Consider the following 17,178-nt stretch of genomic DNA (forward strand, 5'->3'; position numbering starts at 1 on the left):
GAAAAAATGGAGAGGAAAGAGAGAGAGAAAACCCCTCTTTTCTCTTCTTCCCCCTCCCAGCAAGAAATATTATCAGTCGGGAAACTCCTCACCAGGACCAGCCTTAGGGAAAATGGCACCCTGGGCAAAACTTGTACTTTGGCACACCCATTGCCCCAGGCCCCTGTGGGCTCCCCACTCCCCCTTTGCCCCTAGTTCCTGCACTCCCAATCCTTCCACCTCCTTCACCCCAACCCCTGCCCCCTCCTGTGCCCTAACCCCTACACTGTGTCCCCTTTGCCCTTAACTCCCATACTCCCCTCCTGCACCCCCTTCACCCCTAATTGCTGGACCCCTCCTGCACCCATGTGGGGAAAATGACCTGTGTGCATGGGGCAGCTGGCATTGCTGCCTTCTTCTCTCTGGAATGCTGCTCTTCTGGGCACCCCTAGGGGCTGTGGGGGTTGAGGAGTGACTTCAGAGCTCCCTGCATCCAGGTCACTTTCCTCCCCTGGGCTGTATAAGGGGGGGGCAGAGAGAAGCAGCTTCTGATGCTCGCCTCTGAGCACAGCCCAGGTGGGGAAAGTGACCAGGATGCATGGAACACTTCGTGTTTCTCCTCATGCCCCTGCAACCCTCTATGGGGCCCCGGAGGAACATTGTGGGAGGGGTTGAGCTGGGAAGAAGCAGGGAGAAATCTGGGAGCCCCCCCACCCCAGGAAGCAGTTTCTGACACTACACTGGCAGAGTGCATCTTTGCACTGCCTGCATGGTGCCCCTTTGATGACCGGGTGCCCTGGGTGACTGCCCGGGTGGCCCACCCCAAAGGCCAGCACAAACAGCAGAGGACACAGAGATACTGGCCACACACTGAGCAGCGGTAGCCTGGGTGGCATGTAATGCAGGCTCAGGGAAGCTAAGCCTCCCCAAAGCTGTGTTGCCAAGGGGGCAGTGGCGGGTTGCCACATGGGCCAATGGGGCCCTGTAGGGAGCCAAGGTGGCTCCCCTCTGTACCAGAGGGTAACGAGCCACCCTTGCAGCCTGAGCGGGCGGGGCCAGGCCAAGCTCCCGCCAATCCCCGGAAGGGGCGGGGTGGGACAGGAAGTACAAAGGGCGGGGGCCTCTGCCCAGTGAGGAGAGCACCAGGGAGGGAGACAGACCCAGGCTGCTCCCTCACGATCCTGCTGCGGACCCAGGCGAAGCCCTGGGCAAGGAGGAGCCTGACCGGGGGGAAGGCCTGTGGCAACCAGGGCTGCCGGCCACTGAATACCCAGAGGACCTGGAGGGGCCTGGCTGCAGCCCGGGCCAGCGTGAGTCCGATACCGAGGGGGAGCGGGAGCTGCCCGCAGTGGATTACCCGGAGGAGATGGAGGGACCGGAGCTGCCCGCAGCGGATTACCTGGAGGAGATGGAGGGACCGGAGAGACCCGCCTGAGAGACCGGGTAGGAAGTAGCCCAGGGGCCGAACTACACCGTGGGGTGGGTGTGTTTGGTCAGTGGGTGCGGACGGCCCCGCTGACCCAGCAGCGGGACCTTCGCCTCCCGCCACTGTCAGGGCCCTGGGCTGGAACGCAGTGGAGTTGGGTGGGCTCGTGCCGGCACCCCTCCCCCGCCTGAGGGGCGCGCCCCCGGCTCGTGCCGGCACCCCTCCCCCGCCTGAGGGGCGCGCCCCCGGCTCGTGCCGGCACCCCTCCCCCGCCTGAGGGGCGCGCCCCCGGCTCGTGCCGGCACCCCTCCCCCGCCTGAGGGGCGCGCCCCCGGCTCGTGCCGGCACCCCTCCCCCGCCTGAGGGGCGCGCCCCCGGCTCGTGCCGGCACCCCTCCCCCGCCTGAGGGGCGCGCCCCTGGCTCGTGCCGGCACCCCTCCCCCGCCTGAGGGGCGCGCCCCTGGCTCGTGCCGGCACCCCTCCCCCGCCTGAGGGGCGCGCCCCTGGCTCGTGCCGGCACCCCTCCCCCGCCGGAGGGGCGTGCCCCTGGCTCGTGCCGGCACACCTTCCCCGCTAATTCCCCAACACCCGGGAGGTGGGGCCGAGGCCTGCCACGGAGACCATTGCTCTCCATCGCCCCTAGGAGCTCGGAGGACCGACCGACACCTGTCACAGGCCCATGATTAGGGCCCCTGGCCAAATTAGGCCCTCTGGAAAAGTCTCCCCTATGTCGGCCCCAGGGCTGGAGCTGCTCTCACTCCCTGCTATGGCCGGGGGACTGCAGCCGGGGCACAGAGCTTCCCTGGTCTCAGGGCCATGCGGGGGTTAAGGAGCGAGGAGGTTGGGGCAGTGAGGGAAGGGGTGGAAAGAGATGACGTAGTTGATGGGGCCATGGGTGGAAGGCGTGAAGAGGGTGGGGCTGCAGGCAGAAGGGGGGGGCAGGGCCACGGTTCCAGTGCTGGGGTCCCTGCACTTGTTCTACCTTTCCCTGGGCTTTGGCATCACTAATCCCTGCTTAGCGAGTTGGGTCAGTGGTCCCCAAAATGTGGGGTATGCCTCCTAGGGAGGCACAGAGGAATGTTCATGGGGGCACCTCAGGGCCTGAGCCAGCCCCCCTGGAGGGCAGGGAGGGAGCACCACTCAGCTCCACTCTGCCCCTGCTCTTCCCCAACCCCACCCTCAGCCTGGGCCCCTGGCTTCTGGCTCAGCCTCGTCCCCCTTATGTGGCGGTTCAATGATGAGACAGAACACAGATTTATTCAAGCAAGCAAGCTGGTCAGCTGAAATGGGCTGCCGCCTGTCAGCTTTCCACCTTCTCCTTTATTCTATTTCTCCCCCCTGCACATTACCTACTTTCCCCGCAAAGGAATGCATGACATTGATTAATATTCTTGTTTTTCAGCTTCTATCTACTACATTCTTAATTCTCAGGCCTTAAGGCCAAGCCAAGGAAGCTTCCCACGATTACTGTCCTTTAATCAAGTTCCCACCTTTAATCAAGTTCCCAGGGTTCATATCTGGTCCTCGTCCTTGGACGGAGCAATGTGTTGCTCCTCACAACGGTCAGGGTGTGCCCTGACTGTTTGCAGGTGGATGGACCAAACATGGGCCTTCACCCTTACTCCCATCTGCACCCCTCTTCCCAGGAAACAAGAGCCCCACTCCCAGCCCTGGTTCTCGACTGCAGCTTCCGAGGGGCCGCAGACACGGATAAGAGGGCACAAGTTTGGCGACCACTGGTTTAGGTGAAGTCCTCAATCACTTCTATGCAGTCCAATAAAAGGTATTCCTCACCCACCTAGCCCCTCAGTCAGGATGGACTAGGTATGTTCTGCTGCCCTTCACTCATACAGGAAGGATAATAACATTTCATTTCACTGAATGCTCAAGTGATTTGTAACCTGACACCAGCCAAAACGGGTCATTCTGGCAAAGCGGCTCCATCACGCTGGGTACCTAGGCAGAGTAGGCGTGTCTATGCAAATGGTCTGTTCCTGAAGTCTTTCCCCCCAGCTCCTCACTAGATGTGAGGGGGGGAGCTCATTCAGACCCTGCTTATGCTTAGTATTTAAAAACTCCTTATTGTCCCTACCTCTGCTGGCCTTAGATTTCTCCTCGTGTCCTTTCCTGACAGCTCAGATGAGGTGGCCGAGTGGTTAAGGTGGTGGACTGCTAATCCATTGTGCTCTGCACGCATGGGTTCGAATCCCATCCTCATCGAAGGCGTTCAGTCTTCTCTCTTCTTTTACAAACAACCATATCCCCCTTTGGTACAATGACAGACCAAACCATGGTGCTTCCTGCAAACAAAAACCTTCTCAGGAACTCAGATCCCCTGCTTTAAATGAAATGTGGTGCTGAAAGAATTGTCTAGCTCTCTATATCTTATCTCAAAAGGTAACATCCTCATAATCTCCCCCAAACACCCTGGATCTCCCCAAATTATTAAAATTCCCCCGTCCACAGCAAGGCCACGAGAGTGACCCACAGCTAGAGTGTCCAGGCCAAGCTGTTCTGAAGGAGGCAACTCAAACATTTTCTCTCTCCTTCCCTTGGCACGGTCTGACTGGGAAAACAAAATCCCCCAAATTGAAAATTTTCTTCTGAAAAAACAATACTAGTCTCTTTGGGGACTTTGATTTGAATGGATTATTATTATTCTCTTCTGCTCTCTGAATTATTTCAGTTCAGTCTTTGTCCTCCTGATGTGTTTCCAGGTGTTGAGTTGTGGGGGAGCGAGGCCAAGTCATGATGTCTCTTCCCCTCTTTCATAGTTTCTTCCAACTTTCTAGAAAGCTCCTTTGCTAGGATGAGAGTCAAGCAGTGTCCATTGTCTCTGCGCTATCTTGGAGAAGTCTGCATTATACACGGTTCCTGGGATAGACCTTGGGAGCGTGGATACCTTTAATGGGTCAGCAGCGAGCCTAGCTTTTCCATTGTCGCACCTGAAAGGCTGGTGGTGGGCATTTCCCAACCTCAGAACATATTTCAATAATGCACACAGAGTAAAACTTCATCACTTCCCAGACAAGGCTAGCACACACCATCCAACCAAGTATTAATGTTCAACAGATCACAACTTTTACAATGATACCTCACAAGACACATGTTGTACAAACCATGTCATCATTATATGACAGTGGTGACTATGGGGCTTCCTCCTGACACAATCGTTGCCGTCTACCTGAAGAAATGGCCTCATTTCTATCATTTCTATGATTCTATGATTTCAATCTCTCCAGTAACATTACAAAACCAACTGCTTAGCATTTTATGGTAGAAGTTGGAGGGAATTCAAAGATCCTCCAAAGCTGTGCATTCAGGCCACCTAGTTGGGTAAATTCCATGCTCCTTATTCAGAAGAGACTTGACATGGCTTGAGGGGAGGCAGGCTTAGCTGTTCAATACACAGGTGGAGGGAGAAGGGCGCAGTACATTGACAATGTAGAACGTGAGACTCATAATCGGTGGTTTTGAGTGTAAGAGGGTGCCCTACCTACTGTGGTTGTGTGCTCTGAGAGTCATCTCCTTGCTTTCCATTTAAGGTCAGGGTGGGATATTATAACCACGTGTTCTGGGAAAACTTTTCCCCTGGTCTGCTCAGTGAACCCTTGCTGAGAAACTTTCCATGTATTTGACTGCATGTCGGTTTCCTATATTGTTGAATGAGGCCCAAGGTGCTGGAAGGGAAATGTCCATGGAAAACTCAGATATTCCTGTTCTCCGAAAAAAAGGCAGGTATTAGTTAGACACCATTGCTTCTAGTCTTCCTGTGGAATCCAAGGCTAGCTGAGGAATTTCTGTCTATACTAGAAAGAATCATTCCATTGTCAATACAAATGAAATGAGATCTGCAGCTCGAGTCAGTGCCCTTTAAAAATATTTGCTAAGAAAAAAGCCATTACTCTCCCTTGTTGATAAGGGCAAGGAGACCTCTTTTGCTCCCAATTTCAAATGCGGAATGAATGGAGATTTTTGTTTAAAATCTTTCATTGCCCTGTGGGAATCGAACCCACGACTCAGCTGTTAAAACCCCAGAGCCCACCACTTAAAGGACCAGGTAGCGCCATTTCTTTCTGACAACCAGCTTTGCCTTTCTCAGACTCCTACTTCACCAATCCCAGATGCTGCTCCAGTCTCCATTGCCCTGAAGGGACAAGAACAGAGAATGAAGGATCCCCTGTGCTCAGTGTCACAAACCAAGCCCAAAAAATGGACGACATGGTGTCGCAATCTCAAATTATGCCTCCATCAGCATCACAGGAGCAAAACAAAGAAATCACCAGAGGAGCAATTTTCCTCTGCTTGCCTTTACTCCAGTGTAGTCCTCTCCGCTTCTTCTTCTTCTGCTTATAATCTGGAGGCTCTGTCAGGGGAAAAAATCATTGAGCTGACAGTATTTCTGGGATAGAAACCCAGAAAGGGGAGTTGATGCCACCTGATGGCAGGCTGATTCATTTTCACAAGTCTCATGGCTTTAGCTGCCTCTTAGTGTAGCTCTCATTTTGTCAGCGCTGCGCTCTCAGGAAGCTGACAAAGTGCTGAACCCTGCTTCTTTTGGGCCACTGGGAGCGTGGGGATTGCACACCGGCTGCAAGCCCTTCTGTCCTCTCCTTGTCCTGCTCAGCTACCCCAGACTCTTTCCCACAAATGGTTTCATCAGATGCTGGAGGGACCTAAGGACCTACAGGTTTCCCTCACCCACCTTGTAAGACAAAGTGTGATTCCCTTCTCTGACACTCCTGGGGCCAGATATTCTTTGAGAAGCTTCTCCGCAGGAGGTCTGATGTTCTGCAAAAATGTGTCTGTGGCTTGGGGGGAACCTACTTGTCTACCCCCTCTCTGGGAGCTGAGAAGCTTTTTCGGACTCTCCCCCACTATGTGAGTCAAAGAGCATCTCCCCATGGTGGGAGAACACTAAATTCCACCCTCCCGTGCTTGTTTCTCTCACCAGCTGGTAAATCAACCCCAGCTCTCTGATGTAGAAACCAGCATCTAACCAGCCTTGTAATAGCCCCTGTTTGCTAGCTGGAGAGTGAAGGAATGAAGACAGAAGGCAAATGTCAGAAAAGGAATCTCAACTCACACTGTGACTGTGCCTTTGAAGAAGTGCTACAGACAGCCTGGCTAGCTCAGTTGGTCGAACATGAGACTCTTAGTCTCAGGGTCAAGGGTTTTAGCCTGAGATGTTGGGTGCTTGATCTTACTACCTTAAGTGTCCTTTTTTGTTTATATGGTGAGCCCAAAATGAAATGCTCTTTCTTGCCTCTCAACAATCTTATGCAGGAAATGTCTCTTCCTCTTAGCTTAGATAGCACAGGAAGAGAGAACAAACTGACATTTCCACATATTCAAGGGACACCATCATAGGACCTAACCACATCAGCCACACCACCAGGGGCTTGTTCACTTGCACATCTACCAACATGATCATAGAATATCAGGGTTGGAAGGGACCTCAGGGAGGTCATCTAGTCCAACCCCCTGCTCAAAGCAGGACTAATCCCCAATTTTGGCCCCAGATCCCTAAATGGCCCCCTCAAGAATTGAACTCACAACCCTGGGTTTAGCAGGCCAATGCTCAAACCCTGACTTATCCCTCCCCCTGAGAGATACCATCATGTGCCAGCAATGCCCCTCTGCCATGTACATTGGACAAACCAGACAGTCTCTATGCAAAAGAGTAAATGGACACAAATCAGACATCAAAAATTGTAACATTAAAAAACCAGTAGGAGAGCACTTCAGTCTCCCTGGACACTCAAGAACAGACTTAAAAGTGGCCATTTTTTAACAAAAAAACCCTTCAAAAACATGTGTTAACATGGTTTGAAGATGAGCAAGCTGTTGAGTGTTAAAAATATTATGGGAAAAACGTTATTTAGAAAGGGAAAAGTGATGTTGTATAGCCAGCAGCTGTGAAGTTATCCTTATAGCGATCCATGTTAATGGCCTGGAGCCAATCCCCCACAGAAACAACGGCTGAGAATTCCGGAGAACTCGGATCCAACAGGCCAGTGTTTCGTCTAGGAACACAAAATAAATGGGCAGATAACAGGTATTAGCTGGTTTACAGAACAAAGTTTAAGCTCCACAACGATTACGCTGTGACTAGGCTAGTGATTTCCAATTATTATGTTCTGATTTCTCACATCACAACCCTGCCTAGCCAGGAAAGGAGGGGAAATGTGATCATCAGGAAATAGATTTTTCTGACATGGAAAGGGTACACGAGGCTGTTTGTGGTTAGCTCAAAATAAACAAAAGCGAGGGGGAACACTGCTGGCTGGGAGGTAACTAGGCAGGACAAAGGGTTGGGATTCTTCTATGCTCAGATTTGATATGTAGCTGGCAATCTCCCAAATGATGGTCTATTCCGTTCCTCAACATGCAGGCTAACGTTCTCCTTTTGAACTTCAAGTTTCATGAAAGAAAAAAAACAACGAGGAAGAAAGCATAGAAGTTATGGATGTATTTGAGAAAGGAATTGGATGGAAAGAAGACAACAGGAGCCACAAGAGAGAAAGCAGCACTGTTTCTGCCTGGTTTTGAACCAGGGACCTTTTGCGCGTTAAGGAAATGTGATAACCACTACACTACAGAAACCAGTTACTGTCACTTTTGGGGCCCTTTTTGAAGGCTCTCTCAGGAGCCACTACATCAGCTGGTGTCCCTTTGAAGAACAGGGAAGCAAACGGCACCAAGAACTTCTGTTTTAACTCAAACAATCATCACAAATGCTGCAAGGGCACCTCCAATTTGCGCATCTCACAATGACACAAAACACAGACAAATCTCACAACCAACAAAGCTCACATCCACTCTACTTTTTCATGGACGTTTCCCTGACAGCTTCCAGTGACAACCATACAAAACACTGAAATGCAGGAAAATAAAGATGAGGGAGGGAAACCTGCAGGTCCTTGGGTCACTACAGTTTCTGATTGAAGTATCTGTGGGAAAGGGTTTGGCTTCCTGAGGAGGACAAGGAGGTGAAAGATGGACATGCAGATGCTGTGCAAACACCATGATCCCGTAACCAATGCGCTGGGAAATCAGCACTTTGGCTGCTTCCTGCCTGTAAAGAGTTGACTAACGGGGCAGCCAAAGCTGAGAAACCTGATACAATGAAAAGGGGGGAAAGCAGATCTAGTTCTATAAAAGGGCGTAGAGCCTGGGCTTTAAGGTACAGAGTTTTCCAGCAGCATGAAGAAGGATGGGGAGTTGGGGTGGAGGGAATATTGTATTTTTTGTTTGACTTGCAAGTGAAGAATGGAAAGTAAATTTTTGTTAGAAAAAGTCCTTCCCCAACGGGGAATTGAGAGTAAGAGCACAAAATTCGAACCACTGGGGAATGCATGCACACAGATTTTTGTCAGCCATACTAGGCTTTCTCCAGCTACTGTGTCTCCATGTGACGAAGCTGATTGAAATGAGCCAATGGAGTGTGATTTAAACAGACATCTCTATACAGAGACCAGAACACTGACTTGAGATATAGAGTCTTGTGCCTTAGACCACTCAACCGTGCTGACGGCACAGAAAAACCTCTTCGATCAACCCTAGCGAGACCTGGGTTTCATTTATGGCCAGTAAAAGGCTGAGTATTATTGTCTAGATGTAGGAGTTAAAGAATTTAAACTAGGAGGAAGGGCCAGTTTTCCCATCACTTCACACCTTTGACATCCAAACATCATGACTTTCTGAATGAACCGTGCTCATTCAACCAGAAGACGTTGGGGTGGATGTAGGAGTCACTGGGGAAAATTCTCTGGACTCTGTGACGAATGAGGTCAGACCGGGTGTACATAGTGATCTAGTCTGGCTGTAAAATCTATGAATCAACACCAAATATGATGGGAAATTAATCCTCAGAAACGGCTGTTCCCCATCCTGATCCCAGCAAAGGGTTATCCAAGGAAGGGGGCTGTTTGGGACAAAGAGAAGAAAGAGGTCTTCCTCTCCCCGGAGGAATTAGGCTCCAGTTTCATCATGTGCTGAGCTGGCTTCTCTTTTCCAACCTACCCAGAGGGTCGCACAGTGTCTTTCAATGTATTCAAGCTCTAGCTTCCTGTAGAGAAGGGGGTCTGAATCCCATTTCTCTCCATAGCACAGACATTTTCTTGAATGTGTTCAAGGAGGCAGCATTTCAGCTCTGAACTGAGTCAGGCTCCAAGCGTGATGAAGAGTGTGGGAGGAAGAAAAATCATAGAAAAATCTAATCTGCGAAGGAAGGAGACAGCTCCTTCTAAAGGAACTCTTTGTGTTCGTTCCTGCTATGTAGAGAAGTGGCTGGATACAGCAGATTCCAACCCTTGGTCTCTTCAGGGATAAGGAAAGATCCAGGATATCCCTTACCTGAAGAAGGGAGATGATTTCTGTGAGGGATGGAGGCCTCATCTAATGGGTTTAATCTGTCACCAGAAGCTGGGAATGGGCAACATGGGATGGATCACTTGATGAGTCCCTGTTCTGTTCATTCCCTCAGAAGTACCTAGCATTGGCCACTGTCAGGAGACAGGATACTGGTTAGCTGGACCATTGGTCTGACATAGCGTGGCTGTTCTTATGTTCGTTTTCTAGTGATTGCTCATTAAGTGAATGCAGCTCCCTTTCCCTCCTCAGGAAATACCTTTACTGTGCAAAATACCAGCGCTTTGCACAGAAAGGAGGGAAAGGTTTCAGAGTAACAGCCGTGTTAGTCTGTATTCGCAAAAAGAAAAGGAGTACTTGTGGCACCTTAGAGACTAACCAATTTATTGGAGCATAAGCATAAGCGTTTGTGAGCTACAGCTCATTTCATCGGATGCATACTGTGGAAAGTGTATAAAGCATGAAAAAATACCTCCCCCCACCCCACTCTCCTGCTGGTAATAGCTTATCTAAAGTGATCACTCTCCTTACAATGTGTATGATAATCAAGGTGGGCCATTTCCAGCACAAATCCAGGTTTTCTCTCCCCCCCCACAAACCCACTCTCCTTGTGGTAATAGCTTATCTACCTTACAATGTGTATTCAATTCAAAGAGACTGTTGAATTGGAATTCATTTGCAAATTGGATACAATTAACTTAGGCTTGAATAGAGACTGGGAGTGGCTAAGTCATTATGCAAGGTAACCTATTTCCCCTTGTTTTTTCCTACCTCCCCCGCCCCCCCCAGGCGTTCTTGTTAAACCCTGGATTTGTGCTGGAAATGGCCCACCTTGATTATCATACACATTGTAAGGAGAGTGGTCACTTTAGATAAGCTATTACCAGCAGGAGAGTGGGGTTGTGGGGGAGAAAACCTGGATTTGTGCTGGAAATGGCCCAACTTGATTATCATACACATTGTAAAGAGATAAACTATTACCAGCACTATCTCCTTTCCCAGACACCCAGCTTGGGATCTCTTTCCCCTTGTCTCAGCACACAGGGCTGGTCACAGACAACTGCTTGGAGACCGGGGTAGCTTCCTCCATAGGCAAGCCAATACCCCTGACAGACCCAGGCACGTTTCCTTCCCTGTCACAATTCTCCACCCAGGTAACAGGTAAGGTCCAGGCACACTCATCTGCCACTCTCCTCGCCTTCCCACCCTGCTGGCTAGACAAAGCCATCAGCTCACAAGGCTGCCTAGGCTCATCCAGACTTTCCTTACCAAGCACCTTGCCACTCCCCACAGATCCCCAGCCCTGCCTGTGTCTCCCCCCACTCAGCTGGGGTCTCAGCTCCCACTGTGCTCAGCGCTGCCCTTGCTGTCCCAGTAGGGGTAGGCAGTGAGCTCGCTGCTTTCCTCACTGCATCAGAGCCAGCGTGAGCCCCCTGAGCCCCCCTCTCTGGTGTGCAAGGGGGCGGGGAGCATCTCTCTGTCCCACCCAGCCTCAGGGGTCTGGTTACAGGCAGGCAGGTATCCTGAGCCTAGAAGCTCCTCCCTGCTGCCAGCCAGGTCATCTGCATTTTCACTGACCATTTCCCTCTCCGCCGATTGGTTCCCTGGATTCAAATTCAAAACCTCGGCAGTTAGCGGAGCAGGGCCTGGATCCTGTCCCAAAGAGACACAGTCACCCCACAACAGGGTCTCACAGCCGATATCCCGGAGAAGCCCAACGGCCAGCCAGCCCCCCCCCCCCGGGTCTGCACAGGGATCTGGGCCTTAGGCAGGGCGAGGGGCTTCGTCCCTGGGACCCTCACCCAGCTCACACAGTCCCTCAGCATCTGAGGCTGCACCACCAGGGGCCTGACAACAGTTCTCTCTGTCCCAGGATCTCGCCACCCCAGGAATGTCCCCCCATTGACCGTCACCTTCTGCTCCCACTGGGGGTCCACGGGGCCTGACCCCAGGAAACTCCACACAGACATATAGCTTGGGGTCAGGAGTGGGAGCTTGTCCACCTCCCCACCCATCTGGCTGACAGAGTCTGTGGCCTTGGGACCCAGCAAGGGAGCTAGACACCGGGGCTTTTCCTCAGGGTCCCCCTGGTTCAAATCCCCAGCCTGCTCAAAGGCAGCAAGGTGGGTATCCACATCCCCCACTCCTTAACCTGGGGCAACAATTTAGTCTCGAGGTTCCCTGCGGAACTGGCCCCCCGGGGTCTATCCCCACTCACCCCTGGGAGGTCCCCTAGGCCTCTCCGCTCCTCCACCGCCGGTTCATCCTGCTGCTGCTTCTGCAGCTCTTTCTCGGGCTCTCGCTGTCTCTCACGGTCCTCTTGCTCTCTCGGACTCGGCTCCAATCCCGTCCGTCTCCGATCCCCCGATGGGGAACCCGATCGTGAAGACCCCCGTCTGGTCGGGGACAGGAGTCTCGGCGATGCCTGCCTGCTACTCCAGCTGCTCCCAGATCCTGCTATAGCCCCATCTGGGGTCAGGAATCTCCTCCTTAGAGCGGTCATCCTCCTCCAGCTGCACGATTAACTGTGCCTTGGTGAACTTTCCAGTGCTCAACCCTCTCTTTGTGCACCGGGTTACAATGTCCTTCTTAAGGAGATGGTGATAGGCCGTCACTCCGCTCTTCCCAAGTTCTTGTGGACTCACAGGCCTGTGTGCTCTCAGCTCCCCACGGTCTCCAGAGAGAACCCCTAGCGTGCCAGCCCTTCTCGAGGTCACCACCTCTTTGCCAGGTTCGAGCTGCAGACTCCTCCGGTACCAGCGCTCACTGCAATCCCCTGGGGAACCCTGTTACTGCAAAAGTCCTTCTCTCTCCCAGGGCCAAGCCGCAGGCTCCTCCACCCCTGAGACTGCTCACCACAGTCCCCAGGGGGACCCCATTACTGCACAGTCCTTCTCGCTGGTCACACACTCCCAGGGGTTAACCGCCCCCCGAAACCGCTCCTCTCTGAGCCTTCAGCACGCCTGGTCCTCATCAATCCCCCTTTGTTTTATTGCTCCCCAGTCACTTACTTCAGGAAGTGCAATCCATGGGGTGCAGTACATCCCACCCCTGCCACCAGTTGTCCCGGAGTCCCCGGGTGATGCTCTGGAACTGCTCCCCATGAAGCCAGTCAGGACTCTGGGGCAGTCTCCTTTCTGTGAGCAGCCTGTCTCCAGGACACAAAGCTCACACAGCTTCCACCTTCCTGGGTCTGACCTCGGAGCATTCAGCATCCTCTGCCCCTCCGTGCGCTTCGCACAGCGAGTCCACTCAGGCGGGGCTCCTGGGGAAGCCAGAGGGTCCTGCCCCCCAACTTCACAGTCAGACGTGACTCTCAGCCAGCCAGCAAAACAGAGGTCCACTAAATGACAGGAACACGGTCTAAAACAGAGCTTGTAAGTGCAGAGAACGGGACCCCGCAGCTGGGTCCATTTTGGGGGGCAGTGAGCCAGCCAACCACGTCTGCCCTTCACTCCATGTCCCAGCCAGCCCCAAACTGAAACTCCCTCCAGCCCCTCCTCCCCTGAGCTTTGTTCCTTTCCCAGGCCAGGAGGGCACCTGATTCCTTTGTTCTCCAACCCTTTAGCTCTCACCTTGCAGGGGGGAAGGGCCCAGGCCATCAGTTGCCAGGAAACAGGGTGTCGGCCATTCTCTGTGTCCAGACCCCTGCACACACCTGCCCTCTAGGGCTCTGCAATGATCATACACCATTACCCCACCACCTAGATACTTAAGAACTGCCATGGGGAAACTGAGGCACCCCCACAATATTCGGAGGAAACATTAAGAACAATCCCACTTCATCACACCTGTTACTGCAAAAGTTCTTCTCTCTCCCAGGGCCAAGCCGCAGGCTGCTCCGCCCCTGAGACTGCTCACCGCAGTCCTCAGGGGGACCCCATTACTGCACAGTCCTTCTCACTGGTCACACACTCCTAGGGGTTAACCGCCCCCCGAAACCGCTCCTCTCTGAGCCTTCAGCACGCCTGGTCCTCATCAATCCCCCTTCGTTTTACTGCTCTCCAGTCACTTACTGCAGGAAGTGCCATCCATGGGGTGCAGTACATCCCACCGCTGCCACCAGTTGTCCCGGAGTCCCTGGGCGATGCTCTGGAACTCCTCCCCATGAAGCCAGTCAAGACTCTGGGGCAGTCGCCTTTCTGTGAGCAGCCTGTCTTCAGGACACAAAGCTCACACAGCTTCCACCTTGCAGGGGGGAAGGGCCAGGCCATCAGTTGCCAGGAAACAGGGTGTCGGCCATTCTCTGTGTCCAGACCCCTGCACACACCTGCCCTCTAGGGCTCTGCAATGATCATACACCCTTACCCCACCACCTAGAGAATTAAGAATTGCATAGGGGAAACTGAGGCACCCCCACAATATTCAGAGCAAACATTAAGAACAGTCCCACTTCGTCACAACAGGGTCTCCTCTCTCTGGGCTGTGCCTCTGGCTTTGGGGCTGCAGCTCTGCTCAAAGGACAGGGTCTGCTCTCTCTGCGCTGCTTTTCTGGTCCCTCTGGATCTGGCCCAGCTCTGTACCCCAGCTAAGCTCGGGCCCCTGCTTTCTCCTTAGCTCGGGCCCACTCTGTCTGACCCAGGCAATTCCAGCTCACATGGAGGATGGGACCTCCCTGGCCTCCGGACTCCCGGATTAGCCTGCCCGCCCTGTCACTCAGGCTGACATGGAGAATTGGCCTCTCCCCATTGTTCCTGGGGCCTGTCAGGCTCAGGCTCCTGATTCCCCATTGACCCTTCCCCTTTGAGTACTGGGAGCTAGCAACTAAAACACGCCCACTCAATGTTACTAAGGGGGCAACAGTCCCCTTACAGTAGGGTTGAATCATAGAATATCAGGGTTGGAAGGGACCTCAGGAGGTCATCTAGTCCAACCCCCTGCTCAAAGCAGGACCAATCCCCAACTACATCATCCCAGCCAGGGCTTTGTCAAGCCTGACCTTAAAAATATCGAAGGAAGGAGATTCCACCACCTCCCTAGGTAACGCATTCCAGTGCTTCACCACCCTCCTGGTGAAAAAGTGTTTCCTAATATCCAACCTAAACCTCCCTCACTGCAACTTGAGACCATTACTCCTTGTTCTATCATCTGCTACCACTAAGAACAGTCTAGATCCATCCTCTCTCGAACCCCCTTTCAGGTAATTTAAAGCAGCTATCAAATCCCCCCTCATTCTTCTCTTCTGTAGACTAAACAACCCCAGTTCCCTCAGCCTCTCCTCATAAGTCATGTGTTCCACTCCCCTAACCATTGGGGTTGGATTGGGCTCAAGGGGAAAAGATTTTGTGTGACAGTGTGTGGGGATGGGGAGGGTGTGATTCTCTAGGATATAAAGGATGGAACACACAGGGGTAGTGACAGTGAAGCCCCATGTCTGAGTGTTATGACCCTGTGTAGTGCTGCCATTCACCTTCCCCTCCTATGGTCTCATTTTTCATTGAATCCAGCATTTTTCAACCGATCATCATCACAGAGGTGTCCCACATGTCTCAAATACAGTGTCCCTCTCAGAGATGCTGAGGACTGGAACGGATTTCAGCTGATGGACAGGTTTGCTAAGTTTTTATACATTTGCCTAGTAAAATGCTGAGTTTTTAAATTTATTACAAGCATCATTCCTGATCATACTGGAGAGGGGTAAGGAAATCGATTTTCATTCAAAAAAGTTTATAAACAGAAGCACTGGGATTTGAAGGAGGAACCCATTGCCAGGCAGGCAAATGTTCACTCACTGAGGTATACACTCAACAAAGAGCGCCTCGGATAGCCGAGACAAGGGATGGGTTTGAACCTGGAGATTTCCTACACTTTATATATATACAAATACCACGGCTTACAAAATCACCACACCTGCCCTCTGGTACCAGACGACAGCAACAACTTTCTTTGGAGCACACATTGCTCCCCAGCTCCATGCCCTTCAGTCTCTCCAGCGTTGCTCCAATCCCTTAGCGGTACAGGGCACAGGTAACTAGAACCCCTTCATTCCAATAGAATTGGTATGTCTAGTTGGCAGCCGGTGTCAAGTGGAGTGCCCCAGGGGTCAGTCCTGGGGCCAGTTTTGTTCAATATCTTCATAAATGATCTGGAGGATGGTGTGGATTGCACCCTCAGCAAATTTGCGGATGATACTAAACTAGGAGGAGTGGTAGATATGCTGGAGGGCAGGGATAGGATATAGAGGGACCTAGACAAATTGGAGGATTAGGCCAAAAGAAATCTGATGAGGTTCAATAAGGATAAGTGCAGGGTCCTGCACTTAGGACGGAAGAATCCAATGCACCGCTACACACTAGGGAACGAATGGCTAGGCAGCAGTTCTGCGGAAAAGGACCTAGGGGTGACAGTGGATGAGAAGCTGGATATGAGTCAGCAGTGTGCCCTTGTTGCCAAGAAGGCCAATGGCATTTTGGGATGTATAAGTAGGGGCATAGCGAGCAGATCGAGGGACGTGATCGTTCCCCTCTATTCGACATTGGTGAGGCCTCATCTGGAGTACTGTGTCCAGTTTTGGGCCCCACACTACAAGAAGGATGTGGAGAAATTGGAGAGAGTCCAGCGAAGGGCAACAAAAATGATTAGGGGTCTGGAACACATGACTTCTGAGGAGAGGCTGAGGGAACTGGGATTGTTTAGTCTGCAGAAGAGAAGAATGAGGGGGGATTTGATAGCTGCTTTCAACTACCTGAGAGGTGGTTCCAGAGAGGATGGTTCTAGACTATTCTCAGTGGTAGGAGAGGACAGGACAAGGAGTAATGGTCTCAAGTTGCAGTGGGGGAGGTTTAGGCTGGATATTAGGAAAAACTTTTTCACCAAGAGAGTGGTGAAACACTGGAATGTGTTACGTAGGGAGGTGGTAGAATCTCCTTCCTTAGAAGTTTTTAAGGTCAGGCTTGACAAAGGCCTGGCTGGGATGATTTAATTGGGGATTGGTCCTGCTTTGAGCAGGGGGTTGAACTAAATGACCTCCTGAGGTCCCTTCCAACCCTGATATTCTATGATTCTATGATTAATTAATGGCCAAAATATTCCATTTAGACCAGAAACACTAGCAGAGAAGAGTTCCAATAATTGTTGCCTGTTTACTTTTGATTTTTTTTACATTATAAAGAAAATTGTAACAAAATTAGTCTGAACCTGAGCTGCCTGTTATTAAAAGCTGGTACCCCAATTCAGTTCCAACTGCTCTGCTAGAAACCCCCCACCAGGTGCCTGCTCACCCCAGGAAGAGAAAAAAGAGAAACCCCCACTCAGCACTGCCCTTAGATCCAGGCTGCTGTTCTGGGGTGGGGACGGGGACTGATTGTTTTCTGCTGAGCAGGGAGCCTCTGGTGCTGAGCTCCTAGCACTTGCCCAGCCCAGACTGCCCTCTGCGTCAGCTGCTGCTCCCCGCATGCTCT

The 17,178-nt window shown here is 52.1% G+C and overlaps 2 protein-coding genes and 2 non-coding genes across 7 annotated transcripts in view; 2 read left to right on the forward strand and 2 right to left on the reverse strand.

Moving 5' to 3' along the window:
- Positions 1-17,178, forward strand: part of LOC102943236 (zinc finger protein 883) — a 2,438,435-nt gene that overhangs the window by 291,773 nt on the left and 2,129,484 nt on the right. The gene's annotated exons all lie outside the window — the stretch shown is intronic.
- LOC114020163 (zinc finger protein 501) overlaps positions 1-17,178 on the reverse strand; it is a 1,907,800-nt gene that overhangs the window by 257,774 nt on the left and 1,632,848 nt on the right. The window lies entirely within an intron of this gene.
- On the forward strand, positions 3,544-3,625 carry TRNAS-GCU. The gene has a single exon. It is a non-coding gene; the product is annotated as a tRNA-Ser (tRNA).
- Positions 7,939-8,011, reverse strand: TRNAV-AAC. Its single transcript has one exon. It is a non-coding gene; the product is annotated as a tRNA-Val (tRNA).

This window comes from Chelonia mydas, chromosome 28 (assembly GCF_015237465.2).
Source record: "Chelonia mydas isolate rCheMyd1 chromosome 28, rCheMyd1.pri.v2, whole genome shotgun sequence".
Lineage (NCBI taxonomy): Eukaryota > Metazoa > Chordata > Testudines > Cheloniidae > Chelonia > Chelonia mydas.